The 18,106-nt window shown below is 31.4% G+C and overlaps 1 long non-coding RNA gene across 1 annotated transcript; it reads right to left on the reverse strand.

Moving 5' to 3' along the window:
- Positions 1-15,750: 15,750 nt before the first annotated feature.
- Positions 15,751-16,542, reverse strand: LOC129001373 (uncharacterized). Its single transcript, XR_008491443.1, has 3 exons — positions 16,457-16,542; positions 16,134-16,190; positions 15,751-15,860 (listed from the first exon to the last, which is right to left on the reverse strand). It is a non-coding gene; the product is annotated as an uncharacterized LOC129001373 (long non-coding RNA).
- Positions 16,543-18,106: the final 1,564 nt, after the last annotated feature.

The following is an 18,106-nucleotide window of genomic DNA, read 5'->3' on the forward strand; positions in this document are numbered from 1 at the left end:
CTAGAAATGGAAAAAGGAAAATAAGAATATGCCACAACAACAAGGGAAAGGTTTATGAGTAAAGTCATTACAACTAAAAAAGGGAAACAGGAAATGAATAGGCCATAACACCAAGAGAAAGGATAATCAATACAGTCATAACAACTGGGGAAGGCAAAAAGTAGAATAAGACAAAACACCAAGAGAATAGAAAAAGAAAGCGGAAGTCATAACAACTAGAAAAGGTAGTAGAATAAGTCAGAACACCAAGAGAATGTAATAAGAAAGAAGAATACAAGTCATAACAACTAAGAAGAGGAAACAGAAAGTAAAATAAGATTAAAAGAGATGGAAAACCACGCTCTCCTACCACTTGTGGCATACTTTGATGCACACATTGATGATTTGGTCATGAGATTTATGATCCTAACCAAATCGTTCATGTTGGAAACGATAACTGGACACATTATTTTTAAACAGAGGAGACAATTTACCACAATTCACAGGCCCTATGAGCCAGCCTTGATGATTGTTTGATTAATTAAAGCATTTACTACACAGAAATATCTTATTCGTTCAACATATGGAATATTTAATATATAAGTCAACTGGAAACAACGTAAACTAACATTTGAATAAGTAAGTTTGAATAAGTTTTGGAACATGCGCTTTAAAAGATGACATAAGGAGAAAAAAAACTATTTCAGACCTGCAAGGCGTATTGAAAATGGCCGATTTTGCTGCAGCATGACATACAAGTTTTGAACGTACTGTAGTGTGATTCAGTCAGGAAAACTGCAGACCTGGAAGCAGTTGTACATAACCTGGAGGCAAACTGGCTGAACTTGACTTATACCTGATTTTGACAACCAAAATTCGACAACCTGATTTGACAACCAGAATTTGACAACCTGATTTGACAACCAGAATTCGACAACCTGATTTGACAACCAGAATTTGAAAAATACCCACATTGGACAATTCCAAGAAAAAGTAAAAACCCGGATTTGGAACACCCTAGTTTTAAGTAAAACTGCAGTTTGAAAAGATAAAATGAAAACGGTAGAGGAGGGAGAGTTTTGATTTAACAGAGAAGGGCTTCAGAAATAAGATCATCTAGAGAAGGAAACACTGAAAAGAGTAAGTCATCAACACCTAGAAATGGAAAAAGGAAAAGAAGAATATGCCACAACAACAAGAGAAAGATCTTCAAGAAGAACTGGTAATATTGGTAACTAATTAATAAGTAATTAATTTGAAATAACAACTTGAGTTTTGTGATGTGTCTGATGATGCCAGCATAGCTGGCGAAAAGCCTCATAAAAATTAAAAATTCAGAAATATTGGTGAAGTTGTTATTTCAAATTAACAAGAGAAAGATTTATTAGTAAAGTCATAACAAATAAAAATGGGAAACAGGAAATGAATAGGCCTTAACACCAAGAGAAAGGATAGCGGAATTTACTTCATATTCTGACACAGCTTTAAATTTAATATATTTTAAACTATCATTATGGGTCGTCTTTCTGTACGTATTCATTATATATCTTTGTCCACATCATAAAATGATCCCATTTTTACCAAATATTCATTTATATCACTGACATTAAAATCTTTAAGAATCGTATTGTTGCTATCTTTACTCGAAAGATCGTGTTTGGACACATATAACTGAATAACTATAGGTTAGGTGTATTGATATGTTACTGCAATATAATGTAAGTTAGGAGCATTCAATCGTACGAGTAACAATACGGCCGTACCTGGGCCCGGCACTGTAGGCCCGGGTGGTCATGATCGGGTTATACAGTATGTATAGGAATACGTACGTAGCGGGATTGGCGTTATAGCAAGCCCTTCCCCGTGGGGCAAATGCACCAGCCTGGCTGGAAAGGGTAGCTTAAGTGACCTGGGCCAATGGTGGTGGCCCGGTACGACAGGGAGATACAAGTCGTGCAGACGTGTTGGCGAAATGGCCCGGGTCGTTGTACCGACCCCGTCCTCATCGGGCACATCGGGCTGTGTCCGGGCTGATGCCTGGTGGCGACGGGCCGGTCACATGGGCCAGGCACTGTACCCAAGCCAGGGTGGCCCGGGTGTGCTAAATGAACCGGGCCAATATCCGTGGCCCGGTGGGACAGGGCTATACAAGTTGCCCGGTGCTGACGGGTCGGTCACATGGCCCGGGCCAAATGCGCCGACCTGGTGGGGAAGGGCTCGCTAAGAAGCCCGGGTAATGTCCGTGACTCGGCGTGAAAGGGTTGTGTCTCTCTTTACATGCTATGATTTTTTTTTTTTTGTTAGGGAGGTGTAAAATGCATTAGGCACACCCTCAGTCCTTGAGGGTAGTGTGGGACTCACCAGTTCTGGTATACCCACTAAAAGCACCTCCCCCCTCCACTCACTTATGTGGGAGGGCGATCACAGCGAGATGACACGTCTCTGCTGCCGGAATGAATCTTGGAGTATCTGAAACAAGACTTAGCCGTGTTTGTTGAATAACTGACATAGGTCTACTGAATTTCTGACTGACTTGCTGTGCGTAAAATTACTAGCAGGTTTTAAAAACTAGCTTGACCTGGTATGCAATGGGCCGGAGCTTGGCTCGACGTACCCGGTGTGTGTCGGGGCGTGGTGACTGTTACGGTGGATCATCCAGGACGGCTGCAGGTCGGGGTCTCCATTCCTCGGCTATGTCATAACACCTGCAAAATGAGGATAGTCGTAGTACTCACTAGTGCGGACGTCAATCCACACCAGGGAGTATCGCATCCACAGATCATGTCTAAAAATATTCACAATTACCTCCAAGTAGCTGGATAACAGGACGACGCCACGGTCCCAGTCCAATTTTTTTTTATCCAATGAAAACCATTGCCAGTCAAACCGACCAATGCGCTTAAAATTAGAGCCAAATACGTAGATTTATCCATGATCTACAAAACCCGGTCAAAAAATGGGCACAATTTATTTTAAAAGCCAATCACGCGCACTTCGGGGTATAGACATTTAAATGTACATTACAGAGGTTTTCTGGTATGAGTATGACCACCGCAGTCCCCTACGTTAGAGTCAAATTCATACGATTGATTAGTGACACTCTCACACATATTTTTATAAATGGATTTCCAAAGCCATTTACACGTCATTTGAGCTAGTCTAATGTGAATGTAAGTCAAGAAGAATAATCAGCATGTATGATCTTGACAATCCTATAAACACCTCATGCTAATTAATATTTTTAATACAAATTAACTAGTTGAGCCAATGTTCTGCACAAAATATAACAATGTACGGCTAATTTGTATGTGTGACTGGGATATCATAATAAAGAATTAATTAATAGAGTAATAGAAAGGAATATATAATTTTAAACCACTGCAACAATACATGTAAAAGCTTGAACACGTATTTATAAATGTCAAATTTGTGGGTTTTCATAGGTAACACTCAATTCTGTTCAGCTCCAAACAATCAAGAGACAAGTTATGACTTAAAAACATGAACACAGAACACCAGCTGTTCCCTATGTTGTCCTGTATTCTGCGCTTTGGTTCACACATTATCTAAATTTTGTACAATACTCCAAATTTATATAATATTTCAAACTTGTCTCAATTTACCTTTGATACAACGTATTTATGAAATATGTTCAACTCATATTCAAAAGGGTTTCATTTACGATTGTTACTGTATCTATAGAAAGACATATTGTACCAAATCACACAGAGGCAAAATTAATCTTCTAAACAACAAATTGTAGTATTAAATTTATTGGGAAGTATAGTAAATTTGAAGTTATTTTGCCATTTTTCGAAAAATGCTTCTATAACATAGAATTTGTTATCTTGTATCTTTGCTTACCAAAACAATATTCATCCGTTGCATCAGATGAAGAATTTTGAAGTACTGTATTATTTTTGCGGTTAAATTCTCTCAGAAATATATTTAAAATAATCGTATCACTTCTGTTAGCTTAGCCCAAAACTACTCTTATTGCCATATTATTTATTTTAACTGTATTTACGTATACGTATATGAACAAGTAAATTGAATGTAAACATCAATTAAAAGAACTCTTATAAAGTTTTCATTCCAACAAGCTCCTCTTTGAAACGCTTCAGTTTTTATTTGCTTGGATCAAACAGATTTAGTAAATATTGTATCTGAGGCCATTTATTTATATTCATATTACGCTCCGAATATTTTAATTAATGCATCATAAACGGGAAATATGAAACTTTGCGGTTAACAGTACATTTTGAAAACATTATAAAAATAATCTAACTGTAAATGTTGTTGAATATTGTTCCCAACCAAATGAAATTGTAATAAATTGATCAATCCTTTATAGTGATTAAAATAATAGTTGTGTTTTATATTTTTGAAAACTAGACATTTTACATCGATTGTCTTGAGGATAATAGAAATAATTTAAATATTTCTCTAATCCATTAAAATCATTTCTGTTCTTGTATTGGATTTTTTTACATACGGTATGCCTTGTGGCTTTTCTGCCTATAAAAGTCGAGCATTCTCTTTGAGTACGGTGAATTTCAAGATTGTTCTTTACCTTTAAGGTACCACTCCACCATAGCACTATCTCCCATCCCGTCATGCATAATATTACTAGTATTTGGCCTACATCGTTAAGTCACCTTTGAAATTAATATATATCATTTATAGCTTGTAGACCAAATCATCAAACCCTTTTTAATATGAAAAAATTTAATATTTAAAATTATAGTTTCATATAGTGCGTATGGAAAGAAAAGTAGTACAAAATTAAACGTTAACTAGGTATGTTATAAATTTGAAATAAATCATATTGTTATGTCCTAAAATTAATTTCCCTAATGAATCATTGGAGATCTAAGATCGTATAATAAAGAAGTTTAAACTCTTTCTAGCTATTATTTAGAATTTAAATGACAGCTCCTTAAAAAGGTTAACATCCTTAGTATTGTAAGCTTATGGTAATGTTAAGGCGGCTTCCACGGTCTTTTAAAGTGAAAACTTTTAAACTGGGAAGTCATTTGAATTCAAATATCTCATTCAGGTTAATTGAGGATATCCCTAGCCATTTATCTGAGCACTGAGGCTTGAAATTCAGTTTTCACTTAGCAAAATTCACGAAGTATAGTAAATATTGAAATTAACTGTAGAAAATTTAACTCATTTATTTAAGAACTATAACACAACGTACACCACTGCAAAAAAATTAGGTTCACAAAAAGCTACAATGTATTTAGTATTTAACTAATATTACCCAGGTACATTTTACAAAGATCGTAAATCTTTTCTTAAACTCCATTTATGTGTCCTTCATTTAAATAAGCAAAATGTTCTAACAAGTAGATATGTGGTTGACGGTACCATTGTGGTAAAAAATAATAGTTTCCCTTAAGAATGTCAATAACAATATTTCAAGGTGATTGCAAAATGAAGCATGATTTTAGATACAACAACATGTTTGGATATAGGGATGTGTATACGTTTAAATGGTCATAAGGTTTTAACACATTTTATTGGCCTTGATACTGAACAAAACCATGATGAAAAATACATCAATAGAATGAAGATTTTTCTAATTGTTATTGTAATTATGAATCATGTGCCTGGTCTATTTATTTATGATGTATTGATGACAAAAATTAAACAGAATTATCTTTATTATTATTTTTAATATTTTATATCCATCACGTTTGTTTTTTAATAAATTTATTTACCAAGAGATTGGCACATGACGGGCTCGAGCTACGAAATTTAAATGTGATCGTGAACACCAGAGCTTAGTGCAATTAAATGAATGTTTGATCTAAAAGGTTAAATAAGTTTGTCTTTAGGATAGATGTATTTAAATATGTAATTAAGGCGCGAATACTATTAAGGTTTTGTTGTAGGATAGATAATCGCGTTCAAGATTTAACTATAAAAATTGAATTTATTTGTCACTTCCACTTAAAACTTTTGAATTCCATAATGGTATTTGTTCTCTAAGTAAATATTGTGTATGTAGTGCCTAGTATACTTTACCTCTGTATGTGCATGGAAAATCTCTCAAATCGCACAGTGGAAGGATTGGAAACGTAAGAGCTTTTTTGTATTCTTTGGATCCTTACATTTCATGTACGGGATAAAATTCTACGCCACAATCAGTATACGAAGGCTGGCTTTACAAGAAACAATAAAAGTACAAATCTCTTACAATTTACTTTTAATTTAAATACACTGACATATTTGCCTTAATAAATAATATTAAATTTGAAAGATGTAAGATTAAATATTAGAAGTTAGCTTAACTGACAATCATAAAACTTTTAGTTAAAAGCTTTATCAAAATGTCAGCAGTTCGTCTAAAGGTTTAACTAATACAAAGTTATGCTAACTTTTGGATAGGGTTAAAACTGGAACTGTATCTTTCCATCAAAATTGTGCAACGTCAAGATTTTCTGTTTGTTTAAAACTACTTACTAAACGCTAACTTTGAGATTCGGATTTGTTTCACGTTATAAAACATTGACATTTCAGCTCTTATCTGTGGATATTATACCGAAAATAAGCAGTTTTCACCCGTCATAATTGTGGAATTATACATTTGTTTCGTTGTTTCAATAATTAACTGTTTATTTAACTAAATAGTGTTGGTTAAAAACATTAAACTGTTAAGTAACAACTAATTATCACACGTTCAAGGTTTAAAATGTGCTGTTTCATTTATGGAAACAACGTTTTCGTTATTGCTATATTTACAGCTATTGAATGCTTTAGCTCACCTCTAATATGTGTAGCTAGCTCATAAACTAGTTATGTAAATAAGCTAATTTCCATATCACAAAGCACAGTCTTGCCTAATGTCTCAAACGTATAAATTTTTATAGGTAACTGTTTATGTATATAAGTTAAATGTACAACTATCTCTGAAAACACTCAGTTTTGTTATATAGGAAAGACTAATTACTTACAAAGATCTATAAAACTTATTGTAATTTAGTAGTAGAGATTCTATAAAACAATGACATAATTGTTAAAAAAAAACCTTTTTGTTTGTTACCTTTATTTACACTTCGTTAGTACCGCATGAAGGTAGACATGACCTTCTCTCTCAGCAATCATAAATTTAGTAAAATGCACCTCTAATCAAACAGTAAGTTTTTTTTTTATAAAAGATTCTTCAGATTAAATTTGGAAACCCCTTATTAAAAATTTAATATCAAATAACTCTTAAAATTTGTAATAATTAAAATATAGTTATATAAAAGACAGTTGTTTTGTTCACTTCTTAATAAAAACTGTTTTGGGCCTCTTCGTTAAGCCATTTTCCATTTCCATGTTAAGTCCATTCTCTATTTCAATTTTCTTGCCGAACTTGGTGAAAACAGTTCCCACTTTATCGTGCAAAAACGAGATAGCAAACTTTCTTTTTATGGCTTGGATTTTTATTTGGATTGTACCACGTATTGTATTTATAAATTCTAGAGATATTAGAACTCTACATTTTATGAGTTATGAATTAGGTGTTCTAAGTAACAAAATGATAATATCGAGTACCCATGACTTGGACTTATTCAATATTAAAAATTCTATTGAATATAGATTCAATATTTATTGGTACTCAATATTCAACGGATATTGAATACTGTTTGACGGATCAATCTACCCTTATTTAACACTTAATCGTTAAAACTGTTAATTTAACATACATTATCCTTTTGTAGTTGATGTATATTCTATATATAAAAGACAACATATAATATCAATGATTTTTAGTTTGATGGGAGTTAATATTGAATTTTAATTTACTAAAGACATTTTAAATAAATGGTTTTCCAATATAGAACATTTTAATTACTGATAATTATGTTTTAACATCAATCCTGTTTTTATTGAAAGAAGGGTCTGGATTTAAATAAAATGTTTCTTGAAAGTGGAGGGGGACAAAATTATGGAACATTGGGTAGAAATAATTTACTTCCAGCTTTGGTATAAACATTTGTAAGTTATTATTAATAATCGGCTCAACAAAGACAAAATAAAAAAACCCGTTCGTTTTAAACTTTAAATAATACATACAATCTTTTAACAGATATTCTGGGCTTTGTGTTTTACAATATTTATTGAGTATTACAAATTTACTGCTAGTTAAATATGAATCATTTGACATTGATAGTAAAAAAATCTACTCAAAATTCTATTGCTACTAAGGATTGTTGTGACAACGAATAAACAGTTTCAGTATTTTTCCAATACGCTAAGTTACTTTTTTGTTTACAAGTAAAATCTACTTCGTTCCTCTTTCACTACTCAACAAAAAAACTAATTGGATTCTTCAAGTTATGGTTAGATTTAGAATGAATAGTTTCATAATGTCTACTTTGTAGATGTTGTTATGTAAAAAAACACTATTAGTTTACTTTTAAAATGCACATGCGAAACAATTTATGTAGGCTAATTTTAAATAATAAAAGGAATAAAGGTTTGTTGTGTAAATTGAAAGTCGTGTATGCATATTTTACATAAAAACGTATAGGCCTAAGCACTAAGATTATTAACAATTTCCAATGCACTAATAGTCATTTAATGCAACTTGTTAACCACACCGTTATGAATGTTTTTAATTAAGTACGTCATAACGAGTCCAAATTATATGTTTACAAATTTACTGTCTTATTTAATAATATGGAGTAATTGAATTATCTTATATTTAACAGAATAATTTATTAGGAAACCATTCCAAATGTTAACATATTGCAAAATTTCCCTTTTTCTCCATGAACAGTATTATTTTTTTCAAAGTGCTAAAAAACCATTGAATGTCACACTTAAGCGAGTTTATAATTCTTTTCAACAAGGCATAAGAGTGTGAAAATATCTATAATATGAAATTTTCTCTGCATTAAAACATGTCCATTACTAAAGTGAACAATTTGAAGGCTATTAGTTATGATGGATAAACTTACTTTACTTAAGTAAGTTTATAATAGGACTATACGGTGGATTATAAATCAATGTGGAAACAGCTTAAGGATTATCAATTCTTAGATTAACCGTTTTCATAGTGCAGTTAAATAACATTGTTTTTTAATAATCGTAGGATAATAATTGATTTTTGTAAGGTCTGAATTTTTATTGCATTGCTAACTGTTTCGTGCACAACACCATTAATTAAACCACAACTACAAAACTTACTTATGGGGCGAACAAAGCGATAAAGAGCCTTATCTCTAAGGTTTATGAAGTTTTCTTCAAACACAAACACCAAACGTGATATATCGCGAGGCAAGGATTTGGTAGAGGAAAGTTCTGAAGTCAGCAAGTTCCAAATGTGATGTGGTGTAAACATGAGTTGTAAACTCCATCTTAGATTTTGGGTCACGACATGCTGACTGAATATTATTTTAGTTAGATCAGATATTAATACTTAGCCGACAGTAGATATAGCTAACTAAAGTTTGAGTCTGAAATGTATGAACAATTTACTTTTATATCTGTAGTAATATTCTATCGTTACATAGTTTAGCTTCGGAAAAAAGCTTCGGTTTTATTTTTATTAAAATGAAACGCGAATTAAAACCCAAGCATTTAGTTAAAGACCTGAGGTTTCTGTCTAATTTTAAAATTAATTTAGCTAAGTAATTATACGGTGAAAATGTTATCACATTTTGTTTGTATAAGTCCAAGCATGATCGGTTTGTTTTTTTCCTTTCACAACAACTCAAATCCATTGTCGATTACAACATTCTATCCCTCAAATGTTCAAATTGAGTTTGACTTTGAAAAAAATGTGATCTGACAGTTCGGTAACATGTTTCAGACTTGATTATTAGACAAAAAAACAAACCAATATTCAAACTTGTTAAAACTACTATCTTAAAATACACTTTAAATTTATAAATAGATTTAAGAGATACTTATGTACTTTATAGTGATATGATGTTTTATCACATATCAAACAAACCAATTGCGTTAAGCATTATATTAAAATGGCCTAAACTATAGAGAACATGTATTGCTGACATAATGTATTATCTGTAAAAAGTTCAAGACTATAAATAGTGAAACTACTATTCAGCAACTAAGGCAGTTTAGGAAAAGTTCACTTTTCTTTATTTAACGAGTTTACCTGTTTTATTTTGCTTCTTCAATCTATAGGAACGTTCACTAGACGTAAGCTTTTCTACAAACAATATTCCATTTGTATAATTCATCCTTTAAAATGTACATCGCCTGTGAAATGTAGTAGGGAATCTTTTTTAAATTAGTTTTTATTGAAGCTATGGTAATATTCCTAAAACGATTATTTAGATGGATAATAAGGCAAACAGCTTTTCATTCTTTTATTTTTTGTTTTTTTTTTCATTTCATTACTGCTGGCTCTTGTATTGAGTTTTCTAAGCTTTTGTTTTATTTATTGCTATATATGGCTTATGAAATTCGTGCACTCTTCTTCTATGCAAGTGTTCGATTCATGAAACAATTAAAGAGGTTCACAAATGCTCTACATGACTCTTGCAAGGAAATTCTTTGTAAAATTTATAAATTCTAGGGATTTCCTTTCGCGACATTTTAATGTATGGTAGATATACAGTCTTTTCTTAGTAGGCTACCAAATCTTTATATTTTCCCTTCGCAAAATTCATTGCTGTTTCTTTAGTTTTTTCGAATGCGCATAGTAAGAATTTACTACTCCTTGTCCGTGCTTTGTTTGAAGTTCATTGTTGGTGATGTTGTTCAAATGTTTATTGCGGACATTTTCCATCACGATGGTAAAAAAACAATACACAACGTTTCGGGATCTGGAATCTGATCTCGTCCACAGGTGAAAAAAACTTAACTATCACATTACAACTAACAACACACAAAAAGCCCAACCTAAGTTGGAATACACTACAGAGAGTAGCAGTCCATTTATGTGCAAAACATTTCATAGGTTTGGTGCGATTAGTGCAAATTAGTGCAAAGGCGAACTGTGCGACTAGAGTTCCTTTGTGTGAGCTGTTTACCTTTTATAGTGTTTTGTGATTGATTATTTTTCGCATGTTGTATCATGACTTGACTGCTATACAGTGCATATTTTTTTGACTGCTACTCTCTGTACTGTATTCCAACATAGGTTGGGCTTTTTATGTGTTGTCAGTTGTAATGTGTTAGTTAAGTTTTGTTTACGTGAGGACGGGATCAGATTCCAGATCCCGAAACATTGTGTATTTTTTTACCATCGTGATGGAAAATGTCCGTAATAATCCTTTTCCGTTGTTTATAGATACTACGTTATTAACTGATCAATATGTCTTTATTTTCATCATTCATTTAATGAACGTAATGGTATTTATAATTAATACTTAGACTTTACTTTTGTATATAATGTAAATCAATATAATAATGTAATAATAAACCAAAAATATTTCTCACTAAAAATATTTACTGTAGGTAAACGAATGGTGTTTGATAGTGATTTAATCTAAGCATTTCATTTAAACTAAAATTAATCCGTTGTATCTAAAATAGCATATTTATATTCAAACATATAGCCTGGAACTGTAATACTTGCTATGATCACTAGATGTATATTGCTCTGTGTAAATCTAACATCAAAGGTAACAGATTTGCCGTTGGCTGAACAGGTCTCTGTACTATAACAACGTCTGTACATCTTTCAAAACAACAAATAAAGTTAAAGTAATCAGCTGCAGGATATTGTCCAATTTTTAGGTCAATGTTTATGTATTTGAATAAATCCGTGTATCAAATTAAACTATAATAGAACTAAGTTTTTTTTTAGAAACACTTGTACACAAAGTAATGGAGTTTTCATGAAATAATTTAAAGTCCTCAGTCCTAACCTAAAAACTTTAAAATATTAAGTTTTAATGCACTTTTAATGTTCCCTGAATGTAAAGAAAAGTCTTAAGTAAAGGAATTATATAAAGTCAATTGGTATTCAAGGATCTTGTCAAGGTGTAACGGAGAATCCCAAGACATTTTGCTGACCACTGAACCTTAAAAGCAGTTTTATCTGAATGAAGCTTACTCAGTTTTATGTTACCTGTAAAATTTAAATTAGTGTAGAAACTACCAAAGTAAAAGTTATATTGTACATAATCATTTAAATTTAAAATTAGAATGTTACTGTTTAAAAATATATTTTAAACACTAACAATTAATTTGTTACAAACACAAACATTTCTCAGTATTAAACCTTATGTGAGTGCAGTGGAAACAAATAAATTGAGTTCAATACCAATGAGTTTTTTTTTTTATTTGCGTAGTAAGTTAAGATTGAAATAAACGTAAAACTATTTGGAGCTTATTGTGTTATTAGCACATTTGTCAATTAATTGTAAGGTTGACAGTTTAATGGGTGACGTACCTCTTTCTCTATCTGTTTCCTGTACAGCACTAGTTGCTGGTGTCTATATGTATATATGTATATATATATGTGTGTATATATATATGTATGTATATATGTATATACGCAAGTTTCCTCTGTACCTTCTCTATGTCTATACACGGTGTTTTTGCTTGTGTGATTGCTAAATTGATAGATGTTGATATTTAAATCACATAGATAAGAAAATGTAAATATGACAAATGTGTCACAAACATTAATGATGCGTATAGCACGAAGGGAAAATAAGTAAATGAGTGTTAGCGAGACTGGATATGTCAAAGCCTCTGTGAGCAGTGATTCAATGGACTGCATTCAGACGCACTTTATTCATGAAGGATATACTGTAAGCTCTTGATCCATGCTTCGGTCTCACATTGATAAAAACATTGAGCTACATTGAGCTTAAAAGGAATTCATTTGTAAGATTTATCCAGGTTTAAAACTGAACCCCGATACAGTAAACACTTTGTTAAAAAAATCCCAGTTATAAATACAATTGCATACTCTTGTAATACCTTAATTTTGCATGGGAAATAAAAATATCGGATGTATGACAGGGATGATAACACACAGGGGTTCAGGGGACAGGGGTTCATTATTGGGAGGATAGTATTGTTGTTGGTTGGATTATACAAACTATAACAAGTACGAAAATCTTGTTGGAATATAGGTAGATATACAAATATCAAATTTATGTTTTAACGTTGGCCATGCCTAATTTTATTCAGCTTAAAACAAACAAGACCAAAGTTATGACTTCAAAACATAAACATTAAACGCCAGCAGTTCAGAATAATAACGTGGTTTTTGTGCTTCGGTTCACACATTCTAGAACTTTTATTGCACTATTCTCCAAAATCAAATAAAACTCCAACCCTGCTTTAGTAAACTGTTATTGTCACATCATTTATTTATTGAAATAACTTCTAGGCCTCTTAAATTCCATTCATTCACGGTAGATAAAATTTATCCACTACGCTATAGTGTTAGCAAAACGGGAGTGCCGATGGAGACCTGTGGGGGTGCGTGTGTTTGAAGGGACTTGACCTGGTCTCCATCGGCACTCCCGTTTTGCTAACACTGTACTCAGTTTTAATGAAATTCCCTCGCATGTATTTAGTCCAGGAAAAGACCTGTTTGCGGGCTGTTTAATTAAATGGCATGTAATTACACATTACTGTTTAGCAATAAATTTTAACGGAAACTAAAATAAAATTATCTTTATTTGTTGGAAATCTCATGTGTTTCGCAGGCATAAATTATTATCGACTTGACAACACTGTATCCTAAACTTCATTATAATAATGAAATCACATTAGCTTAAACATAGCAGTGAGCTTTTATTCGAGATCACAGCCTCTCAGAGAAGTTATTAGAAGTGTCTGTAAGTCGGCGAGAACATGACGGATTATGAAATTTTTATGGTTAGTTTATAGCAGTTTGATGAAAAATATCGTACGCCACTCGTCCAAAATGCGTTTACGATACTCGAATGAGACTAACTATCTATACTCGCCCGGTAAATTCTCACAACGCCTATTTTAAAGAAACGCGTCAGTAAATTCAGCACGAAACCACCCACATTGCCAAATGCTTATTTATTTTGTAGGTATTTACATCTCTCTATATTAAAAACTAAATTGAATGTAAATGCCAGTTAAAAAACCTCTTAAAAAGAAGGATATCAAACCATGAGTTATTTGTGTTTCGGTTCAGTTAAAATGTTTATTTCCAACCGGCTCCTTTTACAAACGTTCATTTTGTTTATTTGCTTTCGGTCAAAGAGACTTAGTAAATATTATCTCTGAACCAATTTACATCAATTTCACGATAAATGGGGAACAATCTTTCTGGAACACAAATATCTTGTTTAAATTACTTTTTACTCCAACCGTAAAGTAGATATATTTTTAAATATCATTTAAATTAGGCTAAACCGTCAATCATTACGTTTATGTCAAACTATTCAATTGTATCTTCTTTTATAACTCATAATTTTGTATATTTTCGTAATCATAATACTCAAATACCGTGCTAAAATGTTTCTTTTTTTAAGTAAACATTTCTCTCATTAATATTTTTGATCCTTTTAATAATTTGAATAGCTGTCTTAGCAAATTTCCCATATAGGGAATAAGCTATTACCGTTGGTCTCATGGTAAGACCTGGACCCGGGACCGATTTTCTTTTTCGTTTTGAGGTCCCCAGAGGCCAAAAACACCCTTCGTTAAAATTCATATACGTATATATATTATGTATTTAAATACATTTATATGTGCAAGTTAGCGTGATAACTCGAGCAAAAATCGTCAGATTTTTATGAAATTTGGTACAAACGTGTAAACCTACGTTTATTTGAGCGGGTTCGCGAACCAGAATTATCGGACTATGGAACAGGGGCTTATTGGGGATTTTTTGGGGTAAAGATTGGTTTTTCCCAAATAACATATAATTAAAAATACCCATGTTATTCTTATGGAGAATAAATAAACTCTTGTAGTTTGTATGTTTATGGATATATTTTAATCAAATTTTGCCATTTTATTTATTTTATACTAAGCTATCAACGTTTCAATGAATAAACACACCTCAATACACTTCCAGTAGCAGCAAACCTAAGTACTCATTAAAATAAATGTTATTTAAATAGGAAATAAATCTGACACTTTTAAGGGAATATTTTAGTAGAAATTCAGCCAGGTAAATGGAAATTCGCTTAATCTGCAGGTTTGCTGTGTTGGAGCCGTTTATAAGTTTCACTGGTATTTAAGTAAATTTGCCGTATATTATAATTTACAATTCATATGTTACATCAATTTGAGATCAATTACTAGTTGGATTAACACTGGCTTAGGCCTACTATTTTTTTACTTTAAGAAGTTATACAAATATATAATGTATTTGTGTGCTCTCTAACTATTATAATAAAACGTTTCATACATGTATTGGCCGATGAGTTTTGCATCATCTTTCGCTGTGGCATTTGCTACTGTCCTGGCATTCGTTGATGAAAGTATGAAACCTAAACATTGATAATTTTTACTGACTTATTTTCCAATCTATTTTTAAGTAATGATAAAAAAATAATATAAGATAAACGTTTACAATATAAAATAACTTAAACCCTGTTCAGTGCTCATTAAATAACTTAAGCATATACAAACCCACTGGGTGGACCTAAGTGACTAAAGTGTTAAACATGTTTTAAATTTATTTCTGGGCTACATTATGTTTAGGCCTATAGTACGTCCTTAGCTTAATTTTTAAGCGATATATCTTAATATCCCTAAATTAGATTAGTTCAGTCGGCTTCGTTTAGTCAATATATACCTGTATCAGTTAATTTAAAAACATTAAGGATTTAATGAAAATATGCTTAGTTATTTCATAAAGTTTTATTTCTATTTATAATTAATCACGTTAACTTAAGCCATCCCTTATGTTGGCCACATGTACATCCTTCTTTGTGCTCAGGGCTGCCAATCGTCAACTAAACAGATATAACAAAATATTAACTTTGTCTTAATATGTTTAAGCTATCTATATTACTGGATTGAATACTGATACACATTAAAGTGGTTAACATTAAAAACTCAAATGGTAGGAATGCATAAAACAGTAGTTTAAGAACTTGACTGAAAAGACATGGATTCCTAGAATCAATTAAGATTTTATTTATTGACGTCGTCTTTACAAATATTTTAGCAAAAATTCAGAAAATATTATCAAATATAGTGTTTACAGATTGAAGCTGCATACTTACATCGACGAATGCCATAAAGGAAGCAAGTGCCACGATGAAGGCTGATGCAAAACTCATCTGAAATTTACCTAACATTAACAACACGTACTAGGGGATGTATACAGTAGTTAATGTGCATCTAAATAAATTGCATAGTCTTTATACAAATACAAATTGCAAATAGTGGTGCAAAGTGTTATTTAAATTCGTCATTGATTTAAAAAAGAAGTTAAGTATTCATTAAAAATTATAATGTTACAGTAAACTTACTTAAATATTAGTTAATTTTGTAAAAAAAAGGCTACAATAGAGCATTATATTACAATATGGTTGCTATCTATTACCTTTACTGTGGTTGAACAAGACTCTCAAAGATCACAGTTGAAAGTTATCTTAAAATGTAATAAAGTAAATCAGACCGAAATATTAATTAGTTATGGTTTTTACTTTTGACAAAAGACATTGGAATTTCATCTATTTTAATGCCACTCACAAACAATAGTCAATACCAAAAACAGATATTGATTTAACGCATTGTTAATTATTCATGTCATTCGTTGAAGCCTTAAATTACTCAACTAAATTGTACCAAAAACATAAATTATTTATTATATGTGTAGAAAGAATTTTAAAATTAGATAATTGTATATTGACTTTTATCAAAATTAAGAGCCATAACTACACATTCAGGTCATACAGGTCTGATTTTCATTAAATTATAAGGCACTCTGATTAATATTTACCACCTATTTACCATTCGATCACATGATATATTCAACGAAAATCGTGGAAAATATACTAATATTATAACTACCAGAGAAGTAAAACTAATTTCAATTACGAGCTTTAAGAGACTTGGTTAATTTAATGTTCAAAAGTAGCCTTATTTTAAAAGTTACACTGGTATTAAAGTAAATTTACCGTATATTTTAATTTACAATTCATTTTTTGCTTCAATTTGATAAATTACGAGATTATACTTGATTGAGATAAATTACGAATTTAATTAACACTGACCTACTATTTTAGCAAATTTCCCTGTAGCTATTACTGTAGGTGGCACGGTGAGACCTAGGCCCGGGACCGATTTACTTTTTTTATGTAGAAAATCTATTTAATTAAGTATTTAAAATAATGGTGTAGTTTTGAAAGAAAATCGATCGTTTTTACCTAACATCAGTATTGTTCAATCATTTACAGAGAATCATTTACATTGGATAATTTAATGTTCAAAAGTAGCCTTATTTTAAAAGTTACACTGGTATTAAAGTAAATTTACCGTATATTATAATTCGCAATTCATATTTTACTTCAATTTGAGATAAATTAATTACAAATTTAATTAACACTGAATTACTATTTTAGCGAATTTCCCTATAGCTTTTACTGTAGGTGGCACGGTAAGACCTAGGCCCGGGACCGAATTACTATTGTTATGTAGAAAATCTATTGAATTAAGTATTTAAAATAATGTTGTAGTTTTGAAAGAAAATTGATCTTTTGGTTTTTACCTAACTACAGTATTGTTCAATCATTTACAGAGATTAAGACAGTGTCAAATTTAATGTTACTACAGTGTATCACATATTTGAAACAATGTATCTAAATCACTTTGCTATATCCAAAAACTAGTTTAATTTGCAAACGTGATTTTTAGTTGGACAGCTAAAAGACCGTGATATACAAAGAAGTTATGCCTATTTGCAACTGTTATTTTGACATCTAAATTAATCCTACAGAAAAAATCCAAAGTGGATATTGGTGGATGATTATTGATAAAGGAGATAATTGTTAGTGCGTGTTCAATTCTCCTTGAATGTAAAGGTTTTAAACTAGAAAGTCGTTCGAATTCCAGTATCTCATTCAGGTTAAATTGAGAAATCCCCAGCCATTTCATTGACAACTGAGCCTTGAAACGTAATTTCCTCTAAGCGTCTTTCACAAAGTCCAATGGAACATTCAATTTTACTCTAAAACGTTGTACTTAAATTAAA

This window comes from Macrosteles quadrilineatus, unplaced genomic scaffold (assembly GCF_028750875.1).
Source record: "Macrosteles quadrilineatus isolate MER2022 unplaced genomic scaffold, UCM_ALF_1.0 Scaffold_8__2_contigs__length_117827958, whole genome shotgun sequence".
In the NCBI taxonomy this organism is placed as follows: domain Eukaryota; kingdom Metazoa; phylum Arthropoda; class Insecta; order Hemiptera; family Cicadellidae; genus Macrosteles; species Macrosteles quadrilineatus.